The sequence below is a fragment of the Pseudophryne corroboree genome, chromosome 2 (assembly GCF_028390025.1).
Source record: "Pseudophryne corroboree isolate aPseCor3 chromosome 2, aPseCor3.hap2, whole genome shotgun sequence".
In the NCBI taxonomy this organism is placed as follows: Eukaryota; Metazoa; Chordata; class Amphibia; order Anura; family Myobatrachidae; genus Pseudophryne; species Pseudophryne corroboree.
The window spans coordinates 738,150,008-738,165,502 of record NC_086445.1 but is presented as its reverse complement, the minus strand read 5'-3'; positions in this window follow the sequence as shown (position 1 = coordinate 738,165,502).

The window sequence follows — 15,495 nt, the reverse complement described above, 5'->3', positions numbered from 1 at the left end:
AGATTTAAAAAATAGGCCCCAAGCAGCACATGATGCAAAGAAGAAAAAGAGGCGCAATGAGTTAGCTAGATGACTAAACTAAGTGACAGAAGTGTGCAGTAAAAACACCTGGCCTATCTAGGAGTCGCACTGCAATGGCAGACAGGATGGCACGTAAAAGAACTAGTCCCCAAACAGCACAACATGCAAAGAAGAAAAAGAGGTGCAATGAGGTAGCTGTAGGACTAAGCTAAGCGACACAATGTGTGGCACAAACACCTGGCCCATCTAGGAGTGGCACTGCAGTCCCACGGCCCTAATGGCAGATACCGGACGCACGTTTAACACCAGCATAGATGTTATGGCCTCAGTAATCCACTTTGCAACAGTGTATATATATATATATATATATATATATATTATATATATATATATATATACAGTAGTATTACTGGAATTATATGGCAGTATCACTGGACATATACAACAGTATCACTGGATTTATACGGAAGTACCACTGGACATATACGGCAATATCACTGGAATAATACGGCAGGATCACTGCATTTTTTTTATGGCAGTACCGCTGGACATATACTGCAGTATAAATGGACCATTACCACTGGAATTATACGGCAGGATCACTGGTGTTATACAGCAGTACCACTGGATTATACACCAGTACCATTGGACATATACGGCAGTATCACTGGACTTGATATAAAAGCCAGTACCACTGGAATTATATGACAGGATCACTGGAATTGTATGGCAGGGCAGGATCACTGGAATTATACGGCAGGATCACTGGATTTATACGGCAGGATCACTGGAATTATACGGCAGGATCACTGGAATTATACGGCAGGATCACTGGATTTATACACCAGTACCACTGGAATTATACGGCAGGATCACTGGACTTATATGGCAGGATCACTGGAATTATACGGCAAATCACTGGATTTATACGGCAGTACCGCTAGATTTATACGGCAGTACCGCTGGACATATACGGCAGTATCACTGGACCGGATTCATATGCTAGTATTGCTGGAATTATACAGCAGGATCACTGGAATTATACGTCAGGATCACTGGAATTATACGGCAGGATCACTGGACTTATGCGCGAGTACCACTGGAATTGTACGCCAGGATCACTGGATTTATATGCCAGTACAACTGTAATTATATGGCAGGATCACTGGATTTATACGCCAGTACCACTGTAATTATACGGCAGGATCACTGGACTTATACGGCAGGATCACTGGATTTATACAGCAGTACCACTGCACATATACGGCAGTATCACTGGACTGGACTAATACGTCAGTACCACTGGAATTATATGGCAGGATCACTGGAATTTTATGGCAGTACCATTGGATTTATACAGCAGTACCATTGGACATATACGGCAGTATCACTGGACTGGACAATATGCCAGTACCACTGGAATTATACGGCAGGATCACTGGAATTATACAGCAGGATCACTTGACTTATACGCCAGTTCCACTGGAATTATATGATAGTACCACTGGACATATACGGCAGTATCACTGGACTTGACTTATACGCCACTGGAATTATATGGGAGGATCACTGAAATTATACGGCAGGGTAGGATCACTGGACTTATACGGCAGGATCACTGGATTTATACGGCAGGATCACTGGAATTATACGGCAGGATCACTGGACTTATATGACAGGATCACTGGAATTATACGGCAATATCACTGGATTTATACGGCAGTACCGCTGGACATATACTGCAGTATCACTCGACCGGAGTGATACGCTAGTACCACTGGAATTATACAGCAGGATCACTGGAATTATACATCATGATCACTGGAATTATACAACAGGATCACTGGATTCATACGACAGTACCACTGGAATTATATGGAAGGATCACTGGATTTATATGCCAGTACCACTGGAATTATATGGCAGGATCACTGGACTTATACACGAGTACCACTGGAATTATATGGCAGGATCACTGGATTTATACATCAGTACCACTGAAATTATATGGCAGGATCACTAGACTTATAAGGCAGGATCACTGGATTTAAACAGCAGTACCACTGGACATATATGGCAGTATCGCTGGACTGGACTAAACCGCCAGTACCACTGGAATTATACGGCAGGATCACTGGATTTATACGCCAGTGCCGTTGGAATTATATGGCAGGATCACTGGAATTTTATGGCAGTACCACTGTACTTATACAACAGTACCATTGGACATATATACGACAGTATCACTGGACTGGACTAATACGCCAGTACCACTGGAATTATACGGTAGGATCACTGGAATTATATGGCAGGATCACTGGAATTATACGGCAGGATCACTTGATTTATACGGCAGTATCACTGGACTGGACTTAAACGCCAGTACCGCTGGAATTATATGGCAGGATCACTGGAATTATACGGCAGGATCACTGGATTTATACGGCAGTACCGCTGGACATATATGGCAGTATCAATGGACATATACGGCAGTATCACTGGACATATACAGCAGTACCACTGGACATATGCAGCAGCACAGGGACACCACCACTGGACTGATGCAGCACAACACATAACCACTGGACTGGACTTATACAGCAGCACTGGACATATGGCAGCAGAGGACACAACCACTGTGACTGGACTGATCTAGCAAAGACACTTATACTGAACTGATGCAGGACACTGAGGACGGAGACACGCCCTCTCTCTACACTCTCCAATGCCGGATTGAAAAAGGCGGCGACGCGCGGTGACTTATCTGGAATCCAAACCCGGCAAGAATCCGACAGCGGGATGATGACGTTTTGCCTCGTTCTGGTTTCCGAGTCAGGCGGGAAAACCGACCCGGGCTCGGATCCAAGCTCGGGTGGTGACGTTCGGGCGGGTGCGATTCTCTGAGAACCAAACCCGCTCATCTCTAGTGTAGATAGATATATAAATAGATTGATAGATAGATAGATAGATAGATAGATAGATAGATAGATAGATAGACAGATGTTACCATGCTCATCTTAGTGCGATGCGGCATGCTGCATGGCATGCCAGGCTTCGACTATTCGCAGCCAAATGAATTAATTGAGCAATTGCCGGCTGTGAATAAATAGATAGATAGATAGATAGATAGATAGATATACATAAGCATTTTGTATTTACATAAAGTATTAAATAATTCGAAATTAGCTGTTTTTTGGCTCCTAGCACAAAACATCTGTCGGGATCTGGGGTAGATTTATTAAAGCTTCTAAAACAGACAAGAGGTGGTGTTGCCCATAGCAATTCTTTGCCTATAGATTTAAGATATTGTTTATCCAGTGCACTCTAGAAAATAATTAATTGCTATGGACACCACCACTTTTCTGCTTTAGGAGCTTTAGTAAATCTTACCCACAGAGTTTATCTGGGTCACCAAAATAGACGGACACAAAGAGGTCTCTAACTAGGAAAAAAATGTGGTCCTTTAGGAGAGCTTGTGGGTACTCTGAATCTCCCCTAAATGCACCACTGACTTACATCTCCTGCCCAATGGTGCACAAACCTATCAGGAGGCACTAGTAGTTCCATACAGCCAATTGTACCTTGACCCATGGGGGGAGATGTACTAATCCTTGGAGAGTGATAAAGTGGAAAGTGGAGAGTGATAAAGTATCAGCCAATCAGCTCCTAACTTCCATGTTACAGGCTGTGTTTGAAAAATTACAGGAGCGGATTGGTTGGTAGTTTATCTCTATCCACTTTATCATTGCACAAGGCCTAGTACATCTTCCTCTTTGTGAGCTGTTGTTGCAGATGGCTACATTGCTTTAACCAAGCCTATGCTAGCAAATGCTTCCAAGTAACCTGATGGAAGAGCATGTAGAACAGAGCACCAACCCAAAGCTTTCCACAGTAGTGCCATTCTGTGCTTATTATACTAAAAACATCTGGGACAAATGAACTTTTTTTTGTTGGAGAGCTTTGTACGATTGGCAAAGCACTCATGTATTCTACTATAGGGCAAACAAAATATTATATATTGTGAAATTCTTTAAAACGGGCATTATAGCAAAAAAAAAATGACATTGTCAAAAATCAGTATCTATAATATGGGTCCTCAAGATATAAGATAAGTCTATTTCAAATTCCAAAATACATTTTAATACTGTACCCATGGTGACTCCTTTCAATTCCAAAAACAGAAATCATAAAACTAACCATGTATCTATTGTTCCCTCATTGCTGTTATCTTGTAAATAATTTTAAGGGGAATCTAGTAAGAAAACATAATGGGTATTTGGTGAATTACAAATAATCCTAAAATGCCTAAAGGTACTAAAGCTATTTGGATTTTTGCAAAACACTTTTTAACAGTGTTGGGATTAACATTTTAGACAATTCAGAAAGCAGCTGTGAAAATGTTAAAGGGAATACAGGAAGGTAAAGTATACATATAAGCACTTATATTCTGTTTGCAAATGACATGTACTTGAACTAGATGTTTTTTCTACCAAGGAGATTTAACAAACTAAGGGCCTAATTCAGACCCGATCGCTGTTATGCGAATTCGCAAGGCGACTGCGCATGTGTACGGATCATAGTGTGGACGCGCGAGGCCAAACTGCAAAAAAATCCAATGTCTCTTTGGATCGCTAGGCATACGCAAGTTGATTGACAGGAAGCCGGCATTTAGCGGTGGTAACTGTCCGTTTTCTGGGAGTGTCAGTAAAAACACAGGCGTGCCCAAGCATTTTCAGGGAGGATGTGTGACATCAGCTCCGAGCCCAATCAGCCTGTTTCTATCGCACTGTAGGAGTAACTCCTGGCCTACGCACAGACTGCACAGACTGGAATAATCATTTGATGGTGAATGAGTTGCAAACAGATTTGCAGCTGACTGGCATTCGCAGACTCGCACGGGGTGGGTATTCACTCTGTCTGGGTGGTGACTGTCTGATCATAGAAACAACATGAAACAAAACAAAATAGCAGCGCTACAATCAACACTTTAGATATAGATTAAACCGAACAATCTAAATCGGTTGGAACACATCAATACCAGAATCACCAAGGGGCTACTGAGGTAAGTGTCCGTTCCTTAATTGGTGTGGACTTCAGATGAGAAAAAGCTGCAGGTTCTGCAGCGAAACGCGTCGGGTTCATTCCAGATCACCTTGTCTATTGGAAGCTGCATGGGCTACATCCGAACCTTTAGTGGACTTTGATCATAATTCACAGATGACCAGGCAAACAACTTGTGCCTACTGGTGACACCATATTTCCAACTCAGCATTGAGGATTCCGCAACCTGGTGAGGACCTAGGATCCCAGAGATTCCACCCATACAAAGGGACGCTATCCAGAGGACTCCTTCCCTCCAGCGGTAATCATTGTGGTAACTATCACCATCAGGACTGTGCCACCAGTTCTACTGTTCAATCTGATCTTTCTCATCTGAAGTCCACACCAATTAAGGAACGGACACTTACCTCAGTAGCCCCTTGGTGATTCTGGTATTGATCTTAATACCCATTTTTAATTCATTGTATCAGCATTGTTATGCATTTTTATTTTTTATTTATATGTTATTAAATACATTGGTACCTTCCATTTTCAGTCCATTCATCTCCATGTGTTCCAACCGATTTAGATTGCTCGGTTTAATCTATATCTAAAGTGTTGATTGTAGCGCTGCTATTTTGTTTTGTTTCATGTTGTTTCTATATATACAGGACTGACTAGCCCTGTTTGTGTAGCAGCCGCTCAAAATTAGCACAGCAGCCCGTCTTGCACCTGATTTAACCTTGGTTAAACCTCCCTTCTTTACTGTCTGATCATAAACTTCTGCAAATTTTCAGAGGAGCGATCAGGTATGAATTATAGTCTAATTCAGCTTCTATACCTGTTGTTGCTGAAATGTGCTACTTGTTGAATATGTAGGCGCTTAGTTTTTGCATTGTTTTATAAAATAAACTGTGGATTTTTCATATTTTTCTTTCTTATATCACATCTAAATGGACCACAACTGGTCTGAATGAAATATGACTTGATGGGTTACTTGGTGGTGCACTAAAATGTCAGGGCCTCATACAATGTACTACTTACATACTACCAGGTCCATTTTTTCCATTGGGATTAATGGACAGTTGGCCAAGTGCACCAGGAGTATATGGGCCCAAGACTGATGGCTGAGGGTCCCCTCTTTCCAGGGGTAACATATTTTTGAAAATCGGCCCTGGGGAACCGGAGATATCCGACTTCAAAGCATCGGTCCCTGTCTAAACTTGTTAATTGCTCTTCCCAGTCGAATATCTAAATTTCTGTCAGACTTATAATTTTTCTGAAGGTATACTCAAAAAGCTGGAACTGTCCCCTTTTGGTGGACATTAACAGCTTGTCTCTACCATGCCCAGAACCAGATATCAGCCTTCCAGAAGCAGGTCCCAGCTCCACACGCCTGGGATGCGGTTTTATATTTTCATTGGTTCATTTCTCTGGCTCGTGAACCCTGATCCCCATGTCCCCAGTACTTACTGAAAGGTGGGACTTTCTAGTTTTTTTATCCAATTAGTAGCTAAGAAATCCCAGGAACCAGAGATATCCTCCCCTCCGCATATTAAACACCCCCTACCACCTTGGGAGTCCTGTACTAGGACCACTTCATTCAGCCCAATGCTCCCTTCTACAGTTGAGTGTTCTCCCTCCTGCCCCATTTCACTAAATCCTCTTCCCTACCATCCGTGAAGTTAAGGAGTAATTAGGAGAAATTACTGCTCCAGGTCCTGCGTGCTGACTGACTGCAGAACATCACAGCCACCTCCAATAGCACTCTTCACCCCTACCGCTGGAGGATGGGTATGGGTCGTAGTGCATCGCTTTGCCCAGGGGCCTACACTGCTTTTAAGAGGAACCTACTACAGTACCTTGATAATAAGCTACAGTCAAAGTCAAACTGATTGGGATAGAAAATTACTAATGTAGTGACCACATTATGTAAAGCAGCTAAAAAACACAATCAGAGATTATGAGCTGCTTCATCATACTGTTAGCAGGTATTTGCCTCTTTTGTTTGTAAGTCAAGATCAATGCTTTCACACCCAGTGCAAAAAAGGGTAAAAACACAAAATGTAAAATACAGGATGTGGTCAAATTTCAGACACTCCTTGGAATGACAAAGTTTCCTCTGTCTTGGAACCCACAGCTATGAGGCCTCTTAGGAGGTAATGGTCTTGATATGCCCTTTCACCTCAAGAATAGGGTGGTTTCCTATACCATCTGCCAAAGTATTCTGACCCTCCCTTTAATGTCCATGTATCTCAGGGCTTTTGAGCACATAATGGCCTATCATACGCTTCAAGTCATGTAAAACAAAAAGTGCATGTGACATACATGGCGGGATGTATTGAAATGCAATTTAGAGGGGGAAACCACAAGGTCACATATGGATTTCTACTTGACAAGGGAACCAAGGGGCTCTGTGGGACAGTAGGTAAGTATATGTAAGTGTGAGTGTGCATGTATGTTTTATTAATGTTTTACTATTGAAGATGTGTGTGTTGTCTTTATTGTAATATTTCTTTTACAGTAGAATTACAGGTACCAGCGGTCCCTTTAATACCCCACATACTGGTACGTGTGGTTCTCAAGTACCAGCATATGCGGAGGCTTGCGGGGACCTATAGTTTTACTGTAAAAGCCAATATTTAATACTCATTTTACACTTAATGGCTATCAGCCTGGCACCCACCGGTAACAGATGCTGGTGATAGCCTTGGGCTTCATCCCTGGTCTTTGGGTGCCTGGAGGGGTGGGACCCCTTAATGGGGAACACCGGTCAGTGGTCACTACTTGGGGGGTAATGCCACGGCCGCAGGGACCTATATAAATGTGTCCCCCGGCTGTGGCATTATCTTCTTGTCTAGTGGAGACCGGTGCTGGTTTAAAAAAATACGGGGGACCTCTACTTCCTTTTCCTATGTATTTTTGGAACCAGGGCTGATCCATGAGCCTTGTGCTGGTTGTTAAATTACGGAGAACCCCTAGTAATTTTCCCCCCTGTATTTTAGCAACCAGGACCAGCTCAAAGAGATTGGGCTGGTTATACCTTTGAGGGGGAAACCTGCACGTCTTTTTAAAAACTTTTTTTTAACAGTTTCTTAACTTTTACAGACAGAAGCATGCACGGATCTCATTGATCTTTGCATGCTTCCTTTAAACTCGCCAGCCAGAAGCTGGTCTATTTATTGGAGAGATTTTGATAATGTTTTAGGCTTGAATTGTAAACTCACTGTTTACAATGGCAAAATATTTGTATGCGATTTTTGCCATTGCGAGTCTTGGGATTTTGCGGAAACATGCGACTGTGCATGTTCCACACCCTGTTACATTGGTCGAGTTTGCAAAATGTGCGAGTTTAGCAATAAATTTGCATACTGTATTTGTACAAACACGCACCCCATTACATCCCGCTAACAAAGTGAAAAATACAGGCCAGCCTATGGCGTGGTTTAAAGGAATTGTTATGCAACAAAACAAATATTAGATAAAGTGCTTCCTAACTTACATTTACACTTGTGGTTTATTATTGCAGACAGGGGTGGTTTAACAGAGCAAGGGGCTTGTGTGCCGAATCTGTGAGGGCCCCCTCCTCTCTGCAGCACAGTAGAATCTGGAATTCTCTCAGAGTCTACTACGCATGTGCAGGCTTATGGAAACATTGCACATGTCTTGTTCCCTGTGACTAATATCTACTGCGCATGAGCAAACAACTGTGAAAATGGTCGCTGCGCCATTTTCCGGGTGATCTCTGCTGCAGTGCTGACGTCTGACGTCTGCTCCATCGCTGGTCCATCATATTGGGACCATGGTTGTCTCTACTAGTGATGAGCGGGTTCGGTTCCTCAGAAACCGAACCCCCCCGAACTTCACCCATTTTACACGGGTCCGAGGCATACTCGGATTCTCCCATATGGCTCGGTTAACCCGAGTGCGCCCGAACGTCATCATCCCGCGGTCGGATTCTCGCGAGATTTGTATTCTATATATGGAGCCGCGCGTCGCCGCCATTTTCACTCGTGCATTGGAAATGTTAGGGAGAGGACGTGGCTGGCGTCCTCTCCGTTTATTAATGTTGCTGCAAATATTTGTGCTTATTGCTTAATTGTGGGGACTGGGGAGCAGCTGTATTCTATAGGAGGAGTACAGTGCAGAGTTTTGCTGATCAGTGACCACCAGTGTTATACGTTGTCTGCCTGAAAAACGCTCCATATCTGTGCTCAGTGTGCTGCATATATCTGTGCTCACACTGCTTTATTGTGGGGACTGGGGACCAGCAGTATTATATAGGAGGAGTACAGTGCAGAGTTTTGCTGACCAGTGACCACCAGTATTATACGTTGTCTGCCTGAAAAACGCTCCATTTCTGTGCTCAGTGTGCTGCATATATCTGTGCTCACACTGCTTTATTGTGGGGACTGGGGACCAGCAGTATTATATAGGTGGAGTACAGTGCAGAGTTTTGCTGACAGTGACCACCAGTATATATAGCAGTACGGTACGGAAGGCCACTGCTCTACCTACCTCTGTGTCGTCAAGTATACTATCCATCTAGATTGTTTACCTGTGGTGCATTTTAGTTTTGCAGTTTGCTGACAGTGACCACCAGTATATATAGCAGTACGGTACGGAAGGCCACTGCTCTACCTACCTCTGTGTCGTCAAGTATACTATCCATCTAGATTCTTTACCTGTGGTGCATTTTAGTTTTGCAGTTTGCTGACAGTGACCACCAGTATATATAGCAGTACGGTACGGAAGGCCACTGCTCTACCTACCTCTGTGTCGTCAAGTATACTATCCATCTAGATTCTATACCTGTGGTGCATTTTAGTTTTGCAGTTTGCTGACAGTGACCACCAGTATATATAGCAGTACGGTACGGAAGGCCACTGCTCTACCTACCTCTGTGTCGTCATGTATACTATCCATCTAGATTCTATACCTGTGGTGCATTTTAGTTTTGCAGTTTGCTGACAGTGACCACCAGTATATATAGCAGTACGGTACGGAAGGCCACTGCTCAACCTACCTCTGTGTCGTCAAGTATACTATCCATCTAGATTCTATACCTGTGGTGCATTTTAGTTTTGCAGTTTGCTGACAGTGACCACCAGTATATATAGCAGTACGGTATGGAAGGCCACTGCTCTACCTACCTCTGTGTCGTCAAGTATACTATCCATCTAGATTCTATACATGTGGTGCATTTTAGTTTTGCAGTTTGCTGACAGTGACCACCAGTATATATAGCAGTACGGTACGGAAGGCCACTGCTCTACCTACCTCTGTGTTGTCAAGTATACTAACCCTCTAGATTCTATACCTGTGGTGCATTTTAGTTTTGCAGTTTGCTGACAGTGACCACCAGTATATATAGCAGTACGGTACGGAAGGCCACTGCTCTACCTACCTCTGTGTCGTCAAGTATACTATCCATCTAGATTCTATACCTGTGGTGCATTTTAGTTTTGCAGTTTGCTGACAGTGACCACCAGTATATATAGCAGTACGGTACGGAAGGCCACTGCTCTACCTACCTCTGTGTCGTCAAGTATACTATCTATCTAGATTCTATACCTTTGGTGCATTTTAGTTTTGCAGTTTGCTGACAGTGACCACCAGTATATATAGCAGTACGGTACGGAAGGCCACTGCTCTACCTACCTCTGTGTCGTCAAGTATACTATCCATCTAGATTCTATACCTGTGGTGCATTTTAGTTTTGCAGTTTGCTGACAGTGACCACCAGTATATATAGCAGTACGGTACGGAAGGCCACTGCTCTACCTACCTCTGTGTCGTCAAGTATACTATCTATCTAGATTCTATACCTGTGGTGCATTTCAGTTGTGCGCAGCATATATAGTAGTAGGCCATTGCTATTGATACTGGCATATAATTCCACACATTAAAAAATGGAGAACAAAAATGTGGAGGTTAAAACAGGGAAAGATCAAGATCCACTTCCACCTCGTGCTGAAGCTGCTGCCACTAGTCATGGCCGAGACGATGAAATGCCATCAACGTCGTCTGCCAAGGCCGATGCCCAATGTCATAGCAGAGAGCATGTAAAATCCAAAAAACAAAAGTTCAGTAAAATGACCCAAAAATCAAAATTGAAAGCGTCTGATGAGAAGCGTAAACTTGCCAATATGCCATTTACAACACGGAGTGGCAAGGAACGGCTGAGGCCCTGGCCTATGTTCATGGTTAGTGGTGCAGATTCACATGAGGATGGAAGCACTCATTCTCTCGCTAGAAAAATGAAAAGACTTAAGCTGACAAAAGCTCAGCAAAGAACTGTGCGTTCTTCTAAATCACAAATCCCCAAGGAGAGTCCAATTGTGTCGGTTGCGATGCCTGACCTTCCCAACACTGGACGGGAAGAGCTTGCGCCTTCCACCATTTGCACGCCCCCTGCAAGTGCTGGAAGGAGCACCCGCAGTCCAGTTCCTGATAGTCAAATTGAAGATGTCACTGTTGAAGTACACCAGGATGAGGATATGGGTGTTGCTGGCGCTGGGGAGGAAATTGACAAGGAGGATTCTGATGGTGAGGTGGTTTGTTTAAGTCAGGCACCCGGGGAGACACCTGTTGTCCGTGGGACGAATATAGCTATTGACATGCCTGGTCAAAATACAAAAAAAAATCACCTCTTCGGTGTGGAATTATTTCAACACAAATGCGGACAACAGGTGTCAAGCCGTGTGTTGCCTTTGTCAAGCTGAAAATAAGTAGGGGTTAAGACGTTAACCACCTAGTAACATCCTCCCTTATACGTCACCTGGACCGCATTCATCAGAAGTCAGTGACAAGTTCAAAAACTTTGGATGACAGCGGAAGCAGTCCACTGACCACTAAATCCCTTCCTCTTGTAACCAAGCTCCTGCAAACCACACAACCAACTCCATCAGTGTCAATTTCCACCTTACACAGGAAAGCCAATAGTCCTGCAGGCCATGTCACTGGCAAGTCTGACGAGTCCTCTCCTGCCTGGGATTCCTCCGATGCATCCTTGAGACTACGCCTACTGCTGCTGGCGCTGCTGTTGTTGCTGCTGGGAGTTGATCGTCATCCCAGAGGGGAAGTCGGAAGACCACTTGTACTACTTCCAGTAAGCAATTGACTGTCCAACAGTCCTTTGCGAGGAAGATGAAATATCACAGCAGTCATCCTGCTGCAAAGCGGATAACTCAGGTCTTGTCAGCCTGGGTGGTGAGAAACGTGTGTCCGGTATCCACCGTTAATTCACAGGCAACTAGAGACTTGATTGAGGTACTGTGTCCCCGGTACCAAATGCCATCTAGGTTCCATTTCTCTAGGCAGGCGATACCGAAAATGTACACAGACGTCAGAAAAAGAGTCACCAGTGTCCTAAAAAATGCAGTTGTACCCAATGTCCACTTAACCACAGACATGTGGACAAGTGGAGCAGGGCAGACTCAGGACTATATGACTGTGACAGCCCACTGGGTAGATATATTGCCTCCCGCAGCAAGAACAGCAGCGGCTGCACCAGTAGCAGCATCTCGCAAACGCCAACTCGTTCCTAGGCAGGCTACGCTTTGTATCACCGCTTTCCATAAGAGGCACACAGCTGACAACCTCTTACGGAAACTGAGGAACATCATCGCAGAATGGCTTACCCCAATTGGACTCTCTTGGGGATTTGTGACATCGGACAACGCCACCAATATTGTGCGTGCATTACATCTGGGCAAATTCCAGCACATCCCATGTTTTGCACATACATTGAATTTGGTGGTGCAGAATTATTTAAAAAAATGACAGGGGCGTGCAAGAGATGCTGTCGGTGGCCCGAAGAATTGCGGGCCACTTTCGGCATTCAGCCACCGCGTGCCGAAGACTGGAGCACCAGCAAAAACACCTGAACCTGCCCTGCCATCATCTGAAGCAAGAGGTGGTAACGAGGTGGAATTCAACCCTCTATATGCTTCAGAGGATGGAGGAGCAGCAAAAGGCCATTCAAGCCTATACATCTGCCCACGATATAGGCATAGGAGGGGGAATGCACCTGACTCAAGCGCAGTGGAGAATGATTTCAACGTTGTGCAAGGTTCTGCAACCCTTTGAACTTGCCACACGTGAAGTCAGTTCAGACACTGCCAGCCTGAGTCAGGTCATTCCCCTCATCAGGCTTTTGCAGAAGAAGCTGGAGACATTGAAGGAGGAGATAAAACAGAGTGATTCCGCTAGGCATGTGGGACTTGTGGATGGAGCCCTTAATTCGCTTAACCAGGATTCACGGGTGGTCAATCTGTTGAAATCAGAGCACTATATTTTGGCCACCGTGCTCGATCCTAGATTTAAAACCTACGTTGTATCTCTCTTTCCGGCAGACACTAGTCTGCAGAGGTTCAAAGACCTGCTGGTGAGAAAATTGTCAAGTCAAGCGGAACGTGACCCGTCAACAGCTCCTCCTTCACATTCTCCCGCAACTGGGGGTGCGAGGAAAAAGCTAAGAATTCCGAGCCCACCCGCTGGCGGTGATGCAGAGCAGTCTGGAGCGAGTGCTGACATCTGGTCCGGACTGAAGGACCTGCCAATGATTACTGACATGTCGTCTACTGTCACTGCATATGATTCTGTCACCATTGAAAGAATGGTGGAGGATTATATGAGTGACCGCATCCAAGTAGGCACGTCAGACAGTCCGTACGTATACTGGCAGCAAAAAGAGGCAATTTGGAGGCCCTTGCACAAACTGGCTTTATTCTACCTAAGTTGCCCTCCCTCCAGTGTGTACTCCGAAAGAGTGTTTAGTGCAGCCGCTCACCTTGTCAGCAATCGGCGTACGAGGTTACTTCCAGAAAATGTGGAGAAGATGATGTTCATCAAAATGAATTATAATCAATTCCTCCGTGGAGACATTCACCAGCAATTGCCTCCAGAAAGTACACAGGGATCTGAGATGGTGGATTCCAGTGGGGACGAATTAATAATCTGTGAGGAGGGGGATGTACACAGTGAAAGGGGTGAGGAATCGGAGGATGATGATGAGGTGGACATCTTGCCTCTGTAAAGCCAGTTTGTGCAAGGAGATATTGATTGCTTCTTTTTTGGTGGGGGCCCAAACCAACCAATCATTTCAGTCACAGTCGTGTGGCAGACCCTGTCGCTGAAATGATGGGTTCGTTAAAGTGTGCATGTCCTGTTTATACAACATAAGGGTGGGTGGGAGGGCCCAAGGACAATTCCATCTTGCACCTCTTTTTTCTCTCATTTTTCTTTGCATCATGTGCTGTTTGGGGACTATTTTTTTTAAGTGCCATCCTGTCTGACACTGCAGTGCCACTCCTAGATGGGCCAGGTGTTTGTGTCGGCCACTTGTGTCGCTTATCTTAGTCACACAGCGACCTTGGTGCGCCTCTTTTTTTCTTTGCATCATGTGCTGTTTGGGGACAATTTTTTTGAAGTGCCATCCTGTCTGACACTGCAGTGCCACTCCTAGATGGGCCAGGTGTTTGTGTCGGCCACTTGTGTCGCTTAGCTTAGTCACACAGCGACCTTGGTGCGCCTCTTTTTTTCTTTGCATCATGTGCTGTTTGGGGACAATTTTTTTGAAGTGCCATCCTGCCTAACACTGCAGTGTCACTCCTAGATGGGCCAGGTGTTTGTGTCGGCCACTTGTGTCGCTTAGCTTAGCCATCCAGCGACCTCTGGGCAAATTTTAGGACTAAAAATAATATTGTGAGGTGTGAGGTGTTCAGAATAGACTGAAAATGAGTGTAAATTATGGTTATTGAGGTTAATAATACTATGGGATCAAAATTACCCCCAAATTCTATGATTTAAGCTGTTTTTGAGGGTTTTTTGTAAAAAAAACACCTGAATCCAAAACAAACCCGAATCCGACCAAAAAATTTCAGGGAGGTTTTGACAAAACGCATCCGAATCCAAAACACGGCCGCGGAACCGAATCCAAAACCAAAACACAAAACCCGAAAAATTTCCGGTGCACATCTCACTCTCTACATGAATCCTAAAGCCTTCCATTACTTGTCTCGCATTACTTGTCTTGTCTGGTGGGGATATGAAGAACCTCTTGCATCTCAGTGCAACGCTGGTTGTCATGCTGTTTTTAGAAGGCCACCTTTTCATAGAGACAACAGCCTTGTTTTGTGGGGGTTTTTTTTTTTGGGGGGGGGGCAAGCTGCTCAATTAATTTGTTATTTGTTTTCAAAAAATGAAGGTCTACTTAGTAAAACTCCTGTTGTTACTGTTATAATTATAATGATTTTTTATAGCTACTTAATATACCTTACAATTTAACAGTAAAGAAAATAATACAGAGTGCATATCTGTCAACTGTCCTGATTTGGGCATGATTATAACACCTTGAGGAGACTATCCTGCCATCCCCCGAATAAAGACTTTTGTCCTGATTCCAAGACAGTTGGTAGAGAACAAATGTCC